The sequence below is a fragment of the Podarcis muralis genome, chromosome 6 (assembly GCF_964188315.1).
Source record: "Podarcis muralis chromosome 6, rPodMur119.hap1.1, whole genome shotgun sequence".
Lineage (NCBI taxonomy): Eukaryota > Metazoa > Chordata > Lepidosauria > Squamata > Lacertidae > Podarcis > Podarcis muralis.
Genome location: NC_135660.1, coordinates 85,531,577 through 85,546,833, shown reverse-complemented (window position 1 = coordinate 85,546,833; position 15,257 = coordinate 85,531,577). Strand labels below are relative to the sequence as shown.

The following is a 15,257-nucleotide window of genomic DNA, read 5'->3' as shown; positions in this document are numbered from 1 at the left end:
ATAAAGAGTTAGTCGGCAACTTTTGCTCCAGGGCCCTTGCTCTGATCTAAACAAAAAGCCAGACAGACTCACCAACAGACCAGCCGCAAACGGAATGTGGCGGATGTCTGAGAGCAGCCTTCTCTCTCCCAGAACATGCCTTCCTCCAGGATGGCAAGCAACCCTGACAATATTTATATTGAAGGTCGGCAGAAATAGCGTTAACGCGCAAATGACATGGTACTTTTCTATGAGAAAGGAATTGCTTTAGACGGCCCATTCTTTCACTGTGTGAGGCTTTCAGTAGTTATACACGAGACCTGAGTATCTTTTCTAAGGCATATATACTTACATGTGTGTCTAGGTATATTCTGCTAATCTCCTCTATTAATAATCATATCAAGTTACGCCTCTTAAGGAAAGGTGCATTGCTCCAAACACATTTGAACTGAGATGAATTTGACTGCCTCAATAAACGTGTGCACCTTTTATTCATTCTCTCTCTCTCTTTCTCTTCCATATCACAATTTTTCTTTAAAATTCAAATTATTCAGGGTTCAGAATAAGCAGCTGAATGAACATTTTGTCAAGGTCAGTCCAAGACATTTTGGCACCTGAGGCAAACCCCAAAATGGCAGTCCTTCTTCCCACCAGGGAAGAAGGGATGAGTGCCAAAGATCGACAGCAGGAACAAGGTGTGGGGGAGATCAACATCGGGATATGTTGCCCCTGGAGATCCTGCAGCTTGAGGCAGTCACCTCACCTGGTCTCATGTGTGGGGCAGCCCTGCTTTTTGTTGATTTGTATAATTTGGGTGTAGAACTAAGTTTCCTTGGTGCAAAACATGAACTGAACTTGATATCAGGGCAGAGTGTTGCTTTGTTTTTGTTTTTATTATGCTTTCTGTGTTTTTATATTGTAATTTTTTGTTGTGAATGGCCTTGACATCTACAGATGAAGGGCGGTATACAAATTTAAAGAGTAAAACTAAGACTAAGAATAAAACATATTGGGAAATGGTTTACAGAAAGGAGTAGGATAACAAGTCTAGTATCGAAAGCCAAAGAATTCACCCTTAACCTGTTTCTAGGACAGATACACAGAAGGTTAGGTTGGACAATCTAAACCCACAATCGTAATGTGGAATAGCTTGAAGGTGGGGACACAGAAGTGCTGCCAGTTATCTTTATATCCTAAGGAGGACATTCATCGCAACAGAAAAGCAACGTCAGTTCCAACAGGGTTGTCATCTGGACTAGAAAGAAAAAGCATCGAGGCAGCAGCTTCTCCATAACCCTGAAAAATCAGACATGATGTGTGTATGGGGAGGGGGAGGTTAGGGAGGGAGAAGATGCCAGAGGGCCCTTTCTAGTCACCAAGGATCAGACAGAGAAGTGATTTGTCAACTCAGTGATCACGTCCCTTCTCTAACAGCAGCAAAAAGGAGAAGATCATCAAGCAAGGTGAAAACAAGGCTTGAAAGTCAACGAGGAAGACTGGCATTTTTTTAAAAAGCAATGCTGGTGCTGACTTTGGTTAGCTTCAACCCTTGCCAATGGTAGAGATTTGTTTGCTTGTGTAAAGGAGGGAGACTGCCTCCAACCTCAGCATGCACACACGTTTATTACACCAATATTGAGCCTGCTGTTCTCTCCCATCTCAGAGACATCAAGGTCAGGGGCTCATGATCAACAAGCTGGGTTGCAGAGGGGTTTCAAGAGGACCTCCAGCCCCAGGAAAGAGCTGCTGTTATGGGTAAGAGAAAACCTACCACCAAAAAAGTGTTAACTGCGCCTAGTGGTTTTTGGAAAGCCTTCCATTTCACACAAGACAGGGAGGTCGCATGCACCTTCAAAAACTGTTCAGAAGCAAAATATTTCAGTAGTAGTGCTATTACCACTGCAGCACAAAGTTGCATCACCCTGCAACTCTTCCTATAGTAATACTTCTTCCCCAAACTAAGCATTAGTCCTAAGGATCACAGCAAGCATCCCAGGGCGAGGAAGGGAAAATGCTGGAGCTGCATCAAAATGCAGCGTTTCAGAAGCACGGAGCAGAAGTTCTGTATCAGAGGTCTCCTCCCTTGCACCCAAAAGATGCTGCAAACTGTGCAAGCAGAACCTCAAAAGATCTAGTGCAATGATCACCAAGTACGAGAACAGCAGCTGCACAGCAGAGCAATGCAGTTCTTTGCCACTCCAACACAGTGGAAGAAAAATACTGATTAATCTTTTATATGGTGTAAGAGGCTTTCTGCACATTATGTGTAGCTGTGGCTGCAGATTTGGCTGCAGAGCTGATCTATGTGTCACACAAAACAAGGTGGTAGAATTCTGGATGCTTCCACTTCAGACAACAAATAGGGGGGCGGGGCATGCTTTTGAACACCACCATCCGTATGTAAAGACAAAGCCATCAAAAGCAGGTCTTCGGTGAGAAGACCCTGCTAGGATACTTCCCCCTCTTCATGGGTTAGTTTTCTGGAGGCAGGAAGTAGCCTGTGTGAGTGTTCCAAAAATATTAATACCACTCCCCACCTGGAATCTGATGTGCTCATCTCAGCCTCCTAATTCATTGCGCATGGCCTGCATCTTCAACCTACTCCTGGGGGTTAAATGTTAGGGCCCCCCTTTTTTGTCTGCATGCACAAACAAATGCAAACCTGCTTCTATGGAAAGAGAGTTGGCTTTGGATTTTGGCCAGCAAACTGCTCATACAGCAAGACATGGGCTCACAGGAAGGGCAGAAGGCTTCAGTATGTGACTGCAGAAATATATATATGGATTAGGGACTGAAAAGTGACCATGCGCCAACAACAGGCCATAAGAGTCCCACAACCTACAAAAATTTTTTTTAATTGTCTATTCTATTTGTCATTAATCATACAAACTATAAGGGCTAGAAATATGCTTTTCAAGAAAACAACAATAGACAAAGATTTACATACCGCATTCCACAGCTACAGAAATGAAGAGCTCCAATTTATAAACCTTTGTGAAACATGTACCTGCATATAAATCTGTCCTCTGCATTATTATTTCCTACTTGCATAGTACACCCAGCTATCTTTTAAAATGCCATAAAAGGGAAAGTTTCCAAGGTTTTCATTGAATAAAAAATATTGGGCCAAAGGAAAGTTGGACAGTGAGGGGACTAAAAACTTAGCCAACACATGCCAACCACATGAAAGGAGAAGTCTAGAAAATACAGCACACACTAAAGGGATGACTTTAAGCACTTTATGAAGAAGTCTCTACCCACCTACTCCTAAAAACTTTATTAATGTAACCTTTAACCCTCTCTCAATGCTCACCTGTCAAGATTCAGCAACCATTTTTAAGAAACTTGCTGATGAAAGTGATGATCAATTGTAAAAAGAACACCCTTCTCTCACTAGAGGAGAGTTGCGCCTGTTGTCACCACCCAAAGATCTGCAGATGATGCCCACTGCTGAAAACCTAATTTCCGATAAGCTGATGGAGACCGTGTTGGCCCAATGAGTGAGTTATGTTTGCAGTGAACCTGTTTCTTAGGGCAACAATGCAGGGAAGCAAACAGCTGATCAGGAGAGGGATGGAGACTTACCATGTGCTGCTCAGCTAGCTAGCCAAGATGGACAGCTGACCAGCTCACAGCCTCAGCAGACATGACATAACCAGTGAAATGCCACAGGCGATGTAAATCAAGAGCAATTGCTGCAGGGAACCTTACACCCTCTTGAGACGCAGGAGGCAAGAGATGTAGGGTAGAATATAGCGATACCCACATGCCCAGCTTACAACAAGGAGCCATGACCTCTATGCTCCCTGAAACCTACCTCATCGAAATGCATGCCCACACATATACACACAGCTGGCTGCAAACCAAGAAGGAAAGCACTCCAGTCACAAGGTACAGGAAAACTATTTCTGGTCAGGGGGAAAGAATTCCACGCTGTTCTGTCTCCAGGGCAACAAAACAGGCAGACAAGCACAAAGCGAAGAATTCAAGCTCGCTCCGGTTGTGCGGGACTCCTCCTGGAACTCCATGGCATCAGCCACCAAGCACTGTAAAAGGTCAGGCGCAAAAAGAAAAAATGGTTTCGGGATCCCCATCACTGACTCACTTGGAATGCAGACGGATCATCAATCCAAATGCTTATTCCAAAAGCTCATGTGACCACCAGAATGCCTGCAGTTATAGACTTTGAAACCAAACTCAGGACAATCCACTTGGCTTCCCCCTTCCATATCAGCTTTTGAGACAATGCATTTCAAATTTTAAGTAAAGGTAAAGGGACCCCTGACCATTAGGTCCAGTCGTGACCGACTCTGGGGTTGCGGAGCTCATCTTGCTTTATTGGGCGAGGGAGCTGGCGTACAGCTTCCGGGTCATGTGGCCAGCATGACTAAGCCGCTTCTGGCGAACCAGAGCAGCGCACGGAAACGCCGTTTACCTTCCCGCCGGAGCAGTACCTATTTATCTACTTGCACTTTGATATGCTTTCGAACTGCTAGGTTGGCAGGAGCAGGGACCGAGCAACGGGAACTCACCCCGTCGCAGGGATTCAAACCGCCGACCTTCTGAATGGCAAGTCCTAGGCTCTGTGGTTTAACCCACAGCGCCACCCGCATCCCAAATTTTAAGTACTTGCCCACAAAAGGAATATTGGGAGGGCTGTGAGTTCCATCCCAGCTCCTGCAATGGATTGGGCAGTTCATGCCCATGCTGTCACCTGCAAACTTTTATTTTCATTAAAGTGATCAATCAATATGGATTTATTCCTGGGACAAAATCTCCAGAGTTTGTCGATAATAGCCTACTTGTAGTAAAATATGGCGATGGCACCAGCAACCTAGTGATAGAGACAACCACAGCCTCAAAATGGCTGTGGTCTTTCAGGTATTCCAATTATATATAAAAAAAATTGTGTGTCTATCACTTTGCCTCCTCCACCAAGGGCCCAGAACTTTTTACCAGGGACCAGAACTACAAGAATATAAGGCAGAAACACACACCTCACTGGGGCTGGGTGACACCCGCTGCCTCTCTTGCCCTTTGGTAAGCTTTTTCAGCCCTTCGAGCCCACGGCAGCTGTAGAGAGATTAGAGCAGGATGGAAGTGAGCACACCTTGTTTCTTGTCAGAAATAAGGAATGCGACCACCCAGGTCTGAATTCTCACAACAGTCATATTCCTATGACAATGCAGGTAAAGTGCATTAAACTCTTGTGCTAACAGAGCATTCATGCAACTTTGAATTCCTCTTTATATTTTTGTTGTGAACCATACTTTGAAAAGTGGTTTGTCTGCTTGTCCACACGTTCTCAATACATTTGACCACCTCTCAAGATATCACCTCCAAACTCAGCTTGAGGGTTCCCATGGTGGAGGATGAGGTCTTTGTGGAATCAAGATGGCGGACCAAATGAAACCTAATTAAACATTAGATCTCTCCACACACACACAAATTGATTTGGGGCCAGGCCAGGGGATTCTTGGGTCAGGGCAGAGCTCTGGGTTGGTGTGTGGGTGCTTGTGCACAGCCCTAAAACTCACAACTTACACAATACATTTAAAAACCTCGATATTTTCTGGTTTCTTAAAACTACCAGGCCATACCGGGCACTTTCTGCCAGTAAACAATAAATAAAATAAATGCATAGCAATGTGCAAGCCCATCCCCGGACAAACTGTAGTTAATCTTAACTATGGTTAATGGAAACAAGCCAACTTCAAGTCATAAATTATGAAGGTGGCTTATTCCAACTATTCATACTAAGATGAACCACAGTTTAGGGTTCAGACAACATGCTAAACTATGTTTAAATTAAAAGGAGATAAAAGCATTCAATCTCCTCCTTAGAGAAGAAAGGGAAGAGGGAGCACCCAAGTCTCACAGGGGCTCATTCTCAAAACTCTAAACACATGCATCATTCAGGCTTTATGCTATGACCTGTAGTAATATAAAGCTTCATATAAAATAAGGATTTGGACACTAAATTAACTGTCTATTTAATTATGTATTTTGAATAGCAATATAGATTTGTGAAAGTTTTGGTGAAGGTGGTTTGCAGCAGCACCAAATCCCAACTCTGAAGTCCTCATTCTAGCTGCAGTTCCTTAGAGAGCTTTTTCTTTTTTCTTTTAATGGGGTGGGAGGAAGCCTGGGGCAGAATATTTTCAGACAGACACACAAAATCAGTGGCCATCTGCAAACCCCGGGTGACCTCAGAGCTGTCAACTAGGAACATTTATGTAACACAAATAAAGAGATATGATGAAAAAGGTCAGTGTGCCTAATCAGCTGTCATGTGGAGGAGAAGAGAAGAACGCAAGTATGGCTGGAGAAAAAGGACAAGTAAAAACCATCCATCTTGGCCACCTCCTACTTCCCTAAGGGTGAACCGAGTTAAAAATAGAAAGTCACAATAAAAAGTGATCAATCTCACACAAAATGAGGCCAAGCTCAAATGACTTGAGAGGGGAAGAGATTTTTGGTCAGGTGCACTGGCAGTACCATGACCTTCCTGCCATGAGACACCACACAACAAAGGCCCTTGCATGCGTTCATAGAGAGAGCCTTGCCCTCCCCACCCCCACCCAGCCAGAAGTTCATTCATAAATGTCCCAATGGATCTCCTCAGAGTGATGGCGAAGGAGGGTTTTCATTACCGCTTGGGGAAACTGTAATACAAAGCACCATTTTCTAGTCAAATTCTTCTCGAGGCAGAATATAGGCAGAGCAGAGAAAACTTTAAAGAGGCTGCGCAGGATCCCATCCCGCCTCCCTTCTCCAAACATCTACCTAATCATCTAATAGTTATTGTTGGACTCTACATACAATTCATGGGGATGAACACTAGGCTGGACCTCACCTTTAAGGCCAGCAGCAGTGTAAGAAATAAATAAACGCAGTGGGCCCAGGAAACAGCCACGTACAGCCAAAGGAGAATTATCAGGAGGAAAGCCACAGAAGGACTAATGGGGAGGTGCTCATTTCACATTTCAGAAGATTCCAATCAAGGTAGGGAAGCAAGCCCCATTATTCCCAACCGTTACTCAGAAGAAAAAAATCTGAGATAAAGGCCAAACCTGTATCTTGAAACATTCAGTTTTCACGTAGCTCTGGGGTGCTAACTACAAAATGCACACACAATCAGAAGGTAAATCTCACTTCTGCTTAAGAATCAAGTATAATAATTATTTCAGCGCAGGCCTTCCATAGCCCGATTATTACAAAATGCTTAGCTCCCATTTGGTTCTCTCAGAGGCAAACAACTTGAACCTTTTGAACTTCAGGAGCCCTTAGCTGAACATACACCAGAGGTGGTGCTTGGTTTGTATCTCTAGGCAGTTTAGCTTTGGGTAGATGATACCTTATTTCTGCCTGGGTGCTGCTTATATATTTGCATTTCCCAGCTTTTATATCACAGCCTTTGCTTTCTTCCTCAAACATGCTGGGGGCTGCGTATTCTCTCACCTGGCTGCACATGCACTGTGCTGAGCTCAAGGCCCTCTTAGTTCCACTCTGTCTTTTGGGTCATACAAAGACTCAGGGTATTGAGGAAAATGCAAAGTTACAGTAGTCCTATTCACGCATTGCTCATGTCCACATACCTGGGCTAACCCTGCCTCTGGCACCTGCATGAAAACCCAAATGTACAAGCAGCTGCAAATGTACAGGTGTCTCTTTGTGGACATCCTCACTTGTGGGGGTTAGGGAAGTATGACATCAGGGGAGGGATGGACACCGTTTCTGCTCTGATACATGACTGCCCTACACATGAGTAACACACATGAGTAATCTAGCAGCTATGTTCAGACCAGAGGCCCTCCCTTCTGCGCACACAAGGCCCCAAGCAAAATCATTCCCATATCCTAGTAGGCTCTCCAAATAGCATAGCTGGCAAAGGGAGTTGAGACCAACAACTTGGGAGATTCACCGCTGGTCTTAACCAGTGGCTTAAGAGTACAAAACAACTTTGCTATGTTCAGCCCATGCCTCACCAACTCCAGAGTTCACTGGATGCGACTATTTTTGAAGCCATTGCTAACAACAGCCTGATTTTTAAGTGCATTGCCTGAGACCCATTCCAGGAATGGAAGAAGCCATCTCCACTTATGGAACATGGGGTGACCTCAAGTCGTCCTATTTCCACAGTTGGCTTGCCTTGCCAGTGATAAAGGAATGGAATGAAGATGGCATTATCTTTGCGACCAAGCGGAAGTACTAAAAAGAGCTCCCCTTTGGTTCAGGAGTCCCTTGCAGCTAACAACTGCCAGCAGGAACCAAATAAAGCAGGCCACTCTTTGCTGCAACAGCAAAAGACGCAAGTTCCTATGATGAGTCACTCAGCCCCCGAATCCCTTTGCTGGCCTAGATTAGCACTGCTGCCACTCAACAAGGGAGTTGTGAACCAACTATTCTAGCCTGTGGCATGCTAGCTGCTCCTCTCCCAGCCAGCCCAAGGCCCACACAATGCCCTCCACAACAAAGAGTGAGTCAGCAGCAGGAGGCGCATTAGCCGTCAGCCCACAGCAAATTCTTTGTTTCACCCAAGCCACGGATGGCAGGCGCCGAGAAGTTTGCTTCCTAAGACCTCAGAAGTCTGTCTTTCAGAAGGATGAAAACAAGAGTGGTAAGGACCAAGGTAGAAAAGGAGACCATTTAAAGATATATAGCAGGGGAGCTCCCAGCTGTAGAACGGAACTCCTGTTGCTAACATGCATATTCAGTCCTAAGCAATATTCACACAAAGTTATCAATCTTCTTGTGACGAAAAATTGAAGAATGTACATCCAGGTCTCATCCATATCGCTGCAGCATTTGCTTTTCCCAGTGTCGACACCGTCATCCACTAGCTCCTAGACTTGACCATGCTAACAGCCCTTTGATCTTAGGAACAACCTGTGACACACTAAGTCTGCAATCCTATATGCAATGTCCTAAGAGGAACTCCATGGGACTTATATCTGAGAACTACAAATTTCTTATAAGGGTTGGTTCTCATAATGGGACGTGGGTGGTGCTGTGGTCTAAATCACTGAACCTCTTGGACCGTAAGGTTGGCAGTTCGAATCTGCGCGATAGAGTGAGCTCCTGGTTGCTTTGTCCCAGCTCCAGCCAACAAAGCAGTTCAAAAGCATACCAGCGCAAGTAAATAGGTACCGCTGCGGCAGGAAGGTAAACAGCATTTTCGTGCGCTCTGGCTTTCATCACAGTGTCCCGTTGTGCCAGAAGCGGTTTAGTCATGCTGGCCATATGACCCGGAAAGTTGTCTGCGGACAAACACCAGCTCCCCTGGCCTGAAAGTGGAGATGAGCTCCACATCCCATAGTCAAATTCAACTGGACTTAAACACCCAAGGGTCTTTTATCTTTTCACCTTTACCTGCTTCTCATGTTGTTGCTTCTCTAGGAATTTACTCAGACATAGTTAAGTGCATGTTCATAAGTTAAGGAAGCCATATGGATATCAATAACACCCAAGGAACTAACTAGCCCAGGCACATAAATGGCTCCTTGATAGATTACTTATGGTAGCAAGTCAGAATTGCTTCCAGATATGCAGGCACAAAGTCTGGTGTTTGGGTTGTGGTGGTTTTTGTCGTTTTCATTTTCAAGCAGTTGACATACCACAAACTACTAATATGGGAATGGGCAGTAGATGACCCATCCCATGAGCTTGTTGCCTTTTGCAAACTTATTTGTAGGGCTGTATTAACTTCATGCTACTGATCTGTTCCTGAACAGCGACAGAAACAAATTTCCTAAGAGTAGAGTTTGCACTTCAGCACTATATGCAATTAAGTTAACACTCCAGCTGCAGCTCCAAGACACCTAGGATAATGAGTATTTTTAAAAGGCAGACTGTGGCCCCAGGATTTGTAAGTAAGTGCTTGGTGTAACTTTCTGTACAAGCTACCAAAGCACAGCAACTTCCATACTCTTATATGGTGCAAAGAGATGACTGTGGACAAGGAAAGGTTTAGTGGTAGAGAGAAATCGGGGCAGGCAGTGGACAATGCCTGCATGCAAAATGAACAGAAGCAAACCAGTATTGCAAAAGGAGGACCAGGTGCAATTATGTGAAGGTACTGGGCAGTATCCAACCAACTTGTTCAATCTGTGCAAGGATTTCTGCTTCCGCAACAGTACTTTCTCCCTTCTTCTCCTTCTGCCCCCTAAATCTGTTCTGTGGGGTTACCCCAACCCTTTGGAGTATATGTGGGTTGGGCATAGGGAGGGGAGACCTTGTGTGCTGACAGAGCAAGTAACTTAAATGCCACCCATTAAGTACAAAGACATCATCTAGGTGGGGGGGAAGGAAAGCCTAGAAAGCCCAATTTGGCACTCACACAGGAACAATTGTGTGAACCTCATAAAATCCCACTGTGATACACACACACACACACACACATATATATTCTCTATCTCAGCAGAAGCTTAAAGAAAGTCAAATCCACAGAGATGGAGGAAACCTTGATAGATCAGCAGTGTATTTATTTTTATTTAAATATTTATCAGGTGCACTTTCATATAAAATATCACAAGGTGATATACAAGCTGGGGGGGGGGGGACATATAAAAATGTCACGCACATCAACAGAAAGCTGGTCGGAAAAGAATCTTATTACAGGGACACAAGCTAGGCAAAGGCAGGAATGAGCCAGACAACCTCTCCCATCCCTACTATCCACCCACAGGTACGAAAGAGATTGCATTTGCTTCTCTGAAGCAGACACCAAGCTGCACCAACTGCTACAAACACTACCAGGCTACCAAGCCCAGCCAAAATTTGTGGACCCCTGCGTTGATGGAAATCGCTTAACGGTTTGGGAAGTGTCCGTTTTGCTTAACTAGTACCCTGCCATATCCCAAAGCAATTAAGAGCCTACTAGCCGATCACAGAATCCTAGAACCTGCCCCTTCGCTGCCACTGAGAAAAGGACGGAAGTGCCAGATGGCAGCCAAAAAAACACGCTAGCTTTGCAGCAGGGGGCTGAAATGCAATACATTCCTGTCAGGTGACTTGGCTCCTCCAATCGCAATGCAGTTTAATCTCTGCTTAAAACTTCTCTGCCGCATCTGCCTCAGGAACACAGAACACACGTCACCAGATCTTAGTGATTACACATCTGTTGCTAAAGGCAGATTTGTATTAGCTTGTCTGTGGAAGGGGGAGGAGAAAACCCCAAGGCATTCCTCCTTATGGGTGCATCAGGAGTTAACCAACACCGGCCAGGTATTCTCTGAAGAGAGACACCAGACCTAGGCTCTCCTGTGCTTCCACCAGTAATAGGCAAAGACTGCAAATGGTTTTTTAAATTTATTTTTGGTATATTTTCTTAGTGTTTATAAAGAAAGATACAAAACTGAATACCAAATATCTTTTTTTAGGCAACATTAAATAAAATAAAAACATAGAGAAAAGGAAAGGAAGAGAAGAGATGAGATGGGGGAGGGAGAGAAAAAAAATAAGAGAGAGAACATAACTGAAGAGAATAGAAAATATAAAATACAGAAATTAAACAACTTCCGATTTTTCATCTGTCCACTATATAGAAACTTCATCCACCCCAATATAACACCCAACAAACCCACCTTGTATAAACCAACATTATCTTCAATCCCCAAATCCATATATCATTGTTTCATTTTCTTTGTCACGCCAGTCTATGAGAGGTTTCCAATCTTTAGTAAATGTTAACAATGACCTTTCTCTGATTAAACATGTCACTTTTGCCATCCCAGCTAGGTCCATTAATTTTAACAACCATTCTTGATAATAATTAATATTTCCATCTTTGCGCCTACAATAGCAAAGAATGCAAATGTTTATCACTGTTGCAAGACTCTCTTTGCTAAGGCTGCCGTCCAATAAGCGCCTGACTAGGAGTCGCTACCTTTGAACTCAGTGGGGCTAACTTCTGAGTACATTTTTCTCTTGGACCACTTTTATAGATCACACTGGCCGGCACTCCAGTTTCACGGCCACACTTTTGTCACTACACACGAGGGCTCGTCTTACATTTCAAGCACACGCAAGTCACATCTGCGGCAAAGAAAAGCAGGCTGACGGAGGAACAACGTGTACAAACAAGCTCAAAGAGAAAACTCGTGAATAGGGAGAGTCTGAAAACAACTCTGTTCGTGGGTCTTATCTTTTCCGATAATTTGCGCACCGGTGTTCTCACATTACATCTGTACATAATTTCAGGGGAGGGTGTGACTTGAGGACACGGACGGAAGCTTTTAAAATTGCAACATGAGGAGCTGCTTGCAAGTTCCGGCTTTGGGTCTGTTCCCAAACCACATCCAACGTTATCACACTTCTTTATCTTCACATAAATGTCTTGTCCAGCTCCTGTCCAAATCTGAACTTTTTAGAAGCAGTTTGAACAAATAACCCTACAGGAGCTCTCAGTTAACACACTTTTCTTGACCACTAAGGGGCAACATAACGATTTAGCTGGAAGTCACACCCAAACGTCATCTAGCCAAACTTCCTGCAATGCAGGAATCTCTGCTAAACCATCCATGACAGATTTTAGTTTACCCCATTATATAAACCCAGCCTCCAGTCCACCAGCTCAAAGGATACCTACACTAGCCTTCAGAGTATAAGTAGCTCATTGCATCAGACATTTGGTACACCGTTTTGGAAAGCATTTTGTCTGAGAAATCTATAAGCCATTTAATTAAAACAAAGGCCACCAATCAATATTATTTCACTGCTCCTCAGGAGCAACATGAGAACATGTTGCATTTCTAAGAACTCGGGTTGTTTAGTGTGGCAGCACATACACTTTGGAACTCCCTGCCTATTGATATCAAGCAGGAGCCTTCACTGTACTCTTTTTGGCACCTGCCTTAATAATAATAATATTAAAAAATTACTTATACCCCGCCCATCTGGCCAGGCCTCCCCAGCCACTCTGGGCGGCTCCCAACAGAATACTAAAAACACTATAAAACATCACATTAAAAGCTTCCCTAAACAGGGCTGCCTTCAGATGTCTTCTAAAAGTCAGATAGTTATTTATTTCCTTGACATCTGATGGAAGCGCGTTCCACAGGGTGGGCGCCACTACCGAGAGGGCCCTCTGCCTGGTTCTCTGTAACCTCATTTCTCACAGTGAGGGAGCTGGACCTCAGTGTCTGGGCTGAACAATGGGGGTGGAGACGCTCCTTCAGGTATACTGGGCCGAGGCCGTTTAGAGCTTTAAAAGTCAGCACCAACACTAAAAATGCCCAAAACACCTTTGTTTAGACAAGTCTACCCAGTTGCTTAGGAAGTTGAGGTAATTTTAATCTGTTTTGTATTTTTGAGGGGGCAATTACTGAGACCTTTTGCAGACACCAAAGGAGGTACTGGCAGCCACACTGGCACCCATGGACACACACAACCTTTGCACGAAGAGACTATATATTCCTCCCATTTTTCTCTGCTCAAGACTTCCCACCCTGTGCTGCAGCCTTTGAAGAAGAAAGTACAGAAACTTGTAGGGACTTAAGAAACGTCTACCACTTGGGACAGGGTGGCGCTGTGGGTAAAACATCAGCGCCTAGGACTTGCCGATCGCATGGTCGGTGGTTCGAATCCCCGCGGCGGGGTGCGCTCCCGTCGTTCGGTCCCAGCGCCTGCCAACCTAGCAGTTCGAAAGCACCCCCAGGTGCAAGTAGATAAATAGGGACCGCTTACTAGCGGGAAGGTAAACGGCGTTCCGTGTGCTGCGCTGGCTCGCCAGATGCAGCTTGTCACGCTGGCCACGTGACCCGGAAGTGTCTGCGGACAGCGCTGGCTCTCGGCCTATAGAGTGAGATGAGCGCACAACCCTAGAGTCTGGCAAGACTGGCCCGTATGGGCAGGGGTACCTTTACCTTTACCTTCTTACCACTTGGGACCCATTGGTCCATCTACCTCAATACTGTCTGCACAGACTGGCAGTGGCTCTCCAAGGTTTCAGCCAAACCCTGAATCTTTCCCTGCCCTACCTGGAAATGCCAGGGTTTGGACCTGGGACTTTTCACATACAAAACAAAATGCATCATGGCTAGTGGTCATTGAAAGCCTTACCCTCCAAGAATTTCTCCAATCCTCTTCTGGAAGAGGGGGAAAAAAGCAAATGTAAATATTCCTACATGCAGCTTCTCTCTAGTTCTGGCTACAGTGACTAATTCTACCTTCTCTGATGATTCTCAATGTCTGCTCATTTCTAGACCCGCACATTTCCACATAAACAGATTATGTGCGGGATAACCACCGGGGGAAAGGATGAGGCAAACAGGATTTGCTAGGCCTCACCCACAGAAAAAAGGGGAAAAAATATTTCTCCTAGCCCATCTGCCACCAACCATTTGCAGCCTGAGAGACAAAAGGAAACAATTCTTGCGCGTCCATATTAGGGCAATATATTTATTAGGCCAACCAAATAAATGTCACACAATATAGTGTGGGGAGTTTCTTCACATTCTCCAGAACTCCTCACCAGGATAGATGGTAAAGAGGGTGGTGGGAGAGTGAAAAGGTTGGCTGATGGTGAAGTCGTAGTGTCTGCAGCTGATCACAGGCTTTAGGATGGAATGGGAAGGGACGGGACAGAGCAAATGTTCAAATGAGGGACTCCGTTAAGTGCTGAACAAGTTTGAGTTTGCACCTATGGGTGCTGGGAAGGACCATAATAATGGTTCGTTCTCCATACTTAACAATATATAACCCTGGTTATCCTGGTTTGTCTCCATCTTTAGGCAAAACATACAAATGTCTTGGTAGGTAGAAAAAGAGTAAGAGAAACCTCTCTCTCTCTCTCTCTCTCTCTCTCTCTCTCTCTGTGTGTGTGTGTGTGTGTGTGAAAACAACAAAGGTAGAGAATAATTTTAGGAGTTGTGCTAGGTTTGAAAAACGAAAGTCAACATAAGCCAAATTGGGCAGCTTCATCTTGCAATAAGAGGGAAAGCATGAAATCCTCTTCCTGAGCTTTAGAATCCTGCTGCTTCATGACTAAAGTTGGCATTATTGGTCACGCGAAAATTAAAAGCTAACTATGTTGGCCCATAAAGAAAATAATCCCTATTAGGGCAGCGACTTTATTAGTACTTCCATTTGTACAGTTTCCCTGCTCAGAGCCGATTCTCGCGTTTGATGCAGGTGACCAGGTGAGAGCAGCTGCTTGCAGGCCCCTCTCTTCCCACCTGACTAACCCACAGCTCAAATTCATGTTTGTTGTTTCCTCCACATGCTTCCAAAGAAAGGAACCATTTTACTCTGCCCTTAAGAAAAGGCAGTGCAATTAC

At 44.7% G+C, this 15,257-nt stretch overlaps 1 protein-coding gene across 31 annotated transcripts in view; it reads right to left on the bottom strand.

Moving 5' to 3' along the window:
- CAMK2G (calcium/calmodulin dependent protein kinase II gamma) overlaps positions 1-15,257 on the bottom strand; it is a 159,586-nt gene that overhangs the window by 95,348 nt on the left and 48,981 nt on the right. The gene's annotated exons all lie outside the window — the stretch shown is intronic.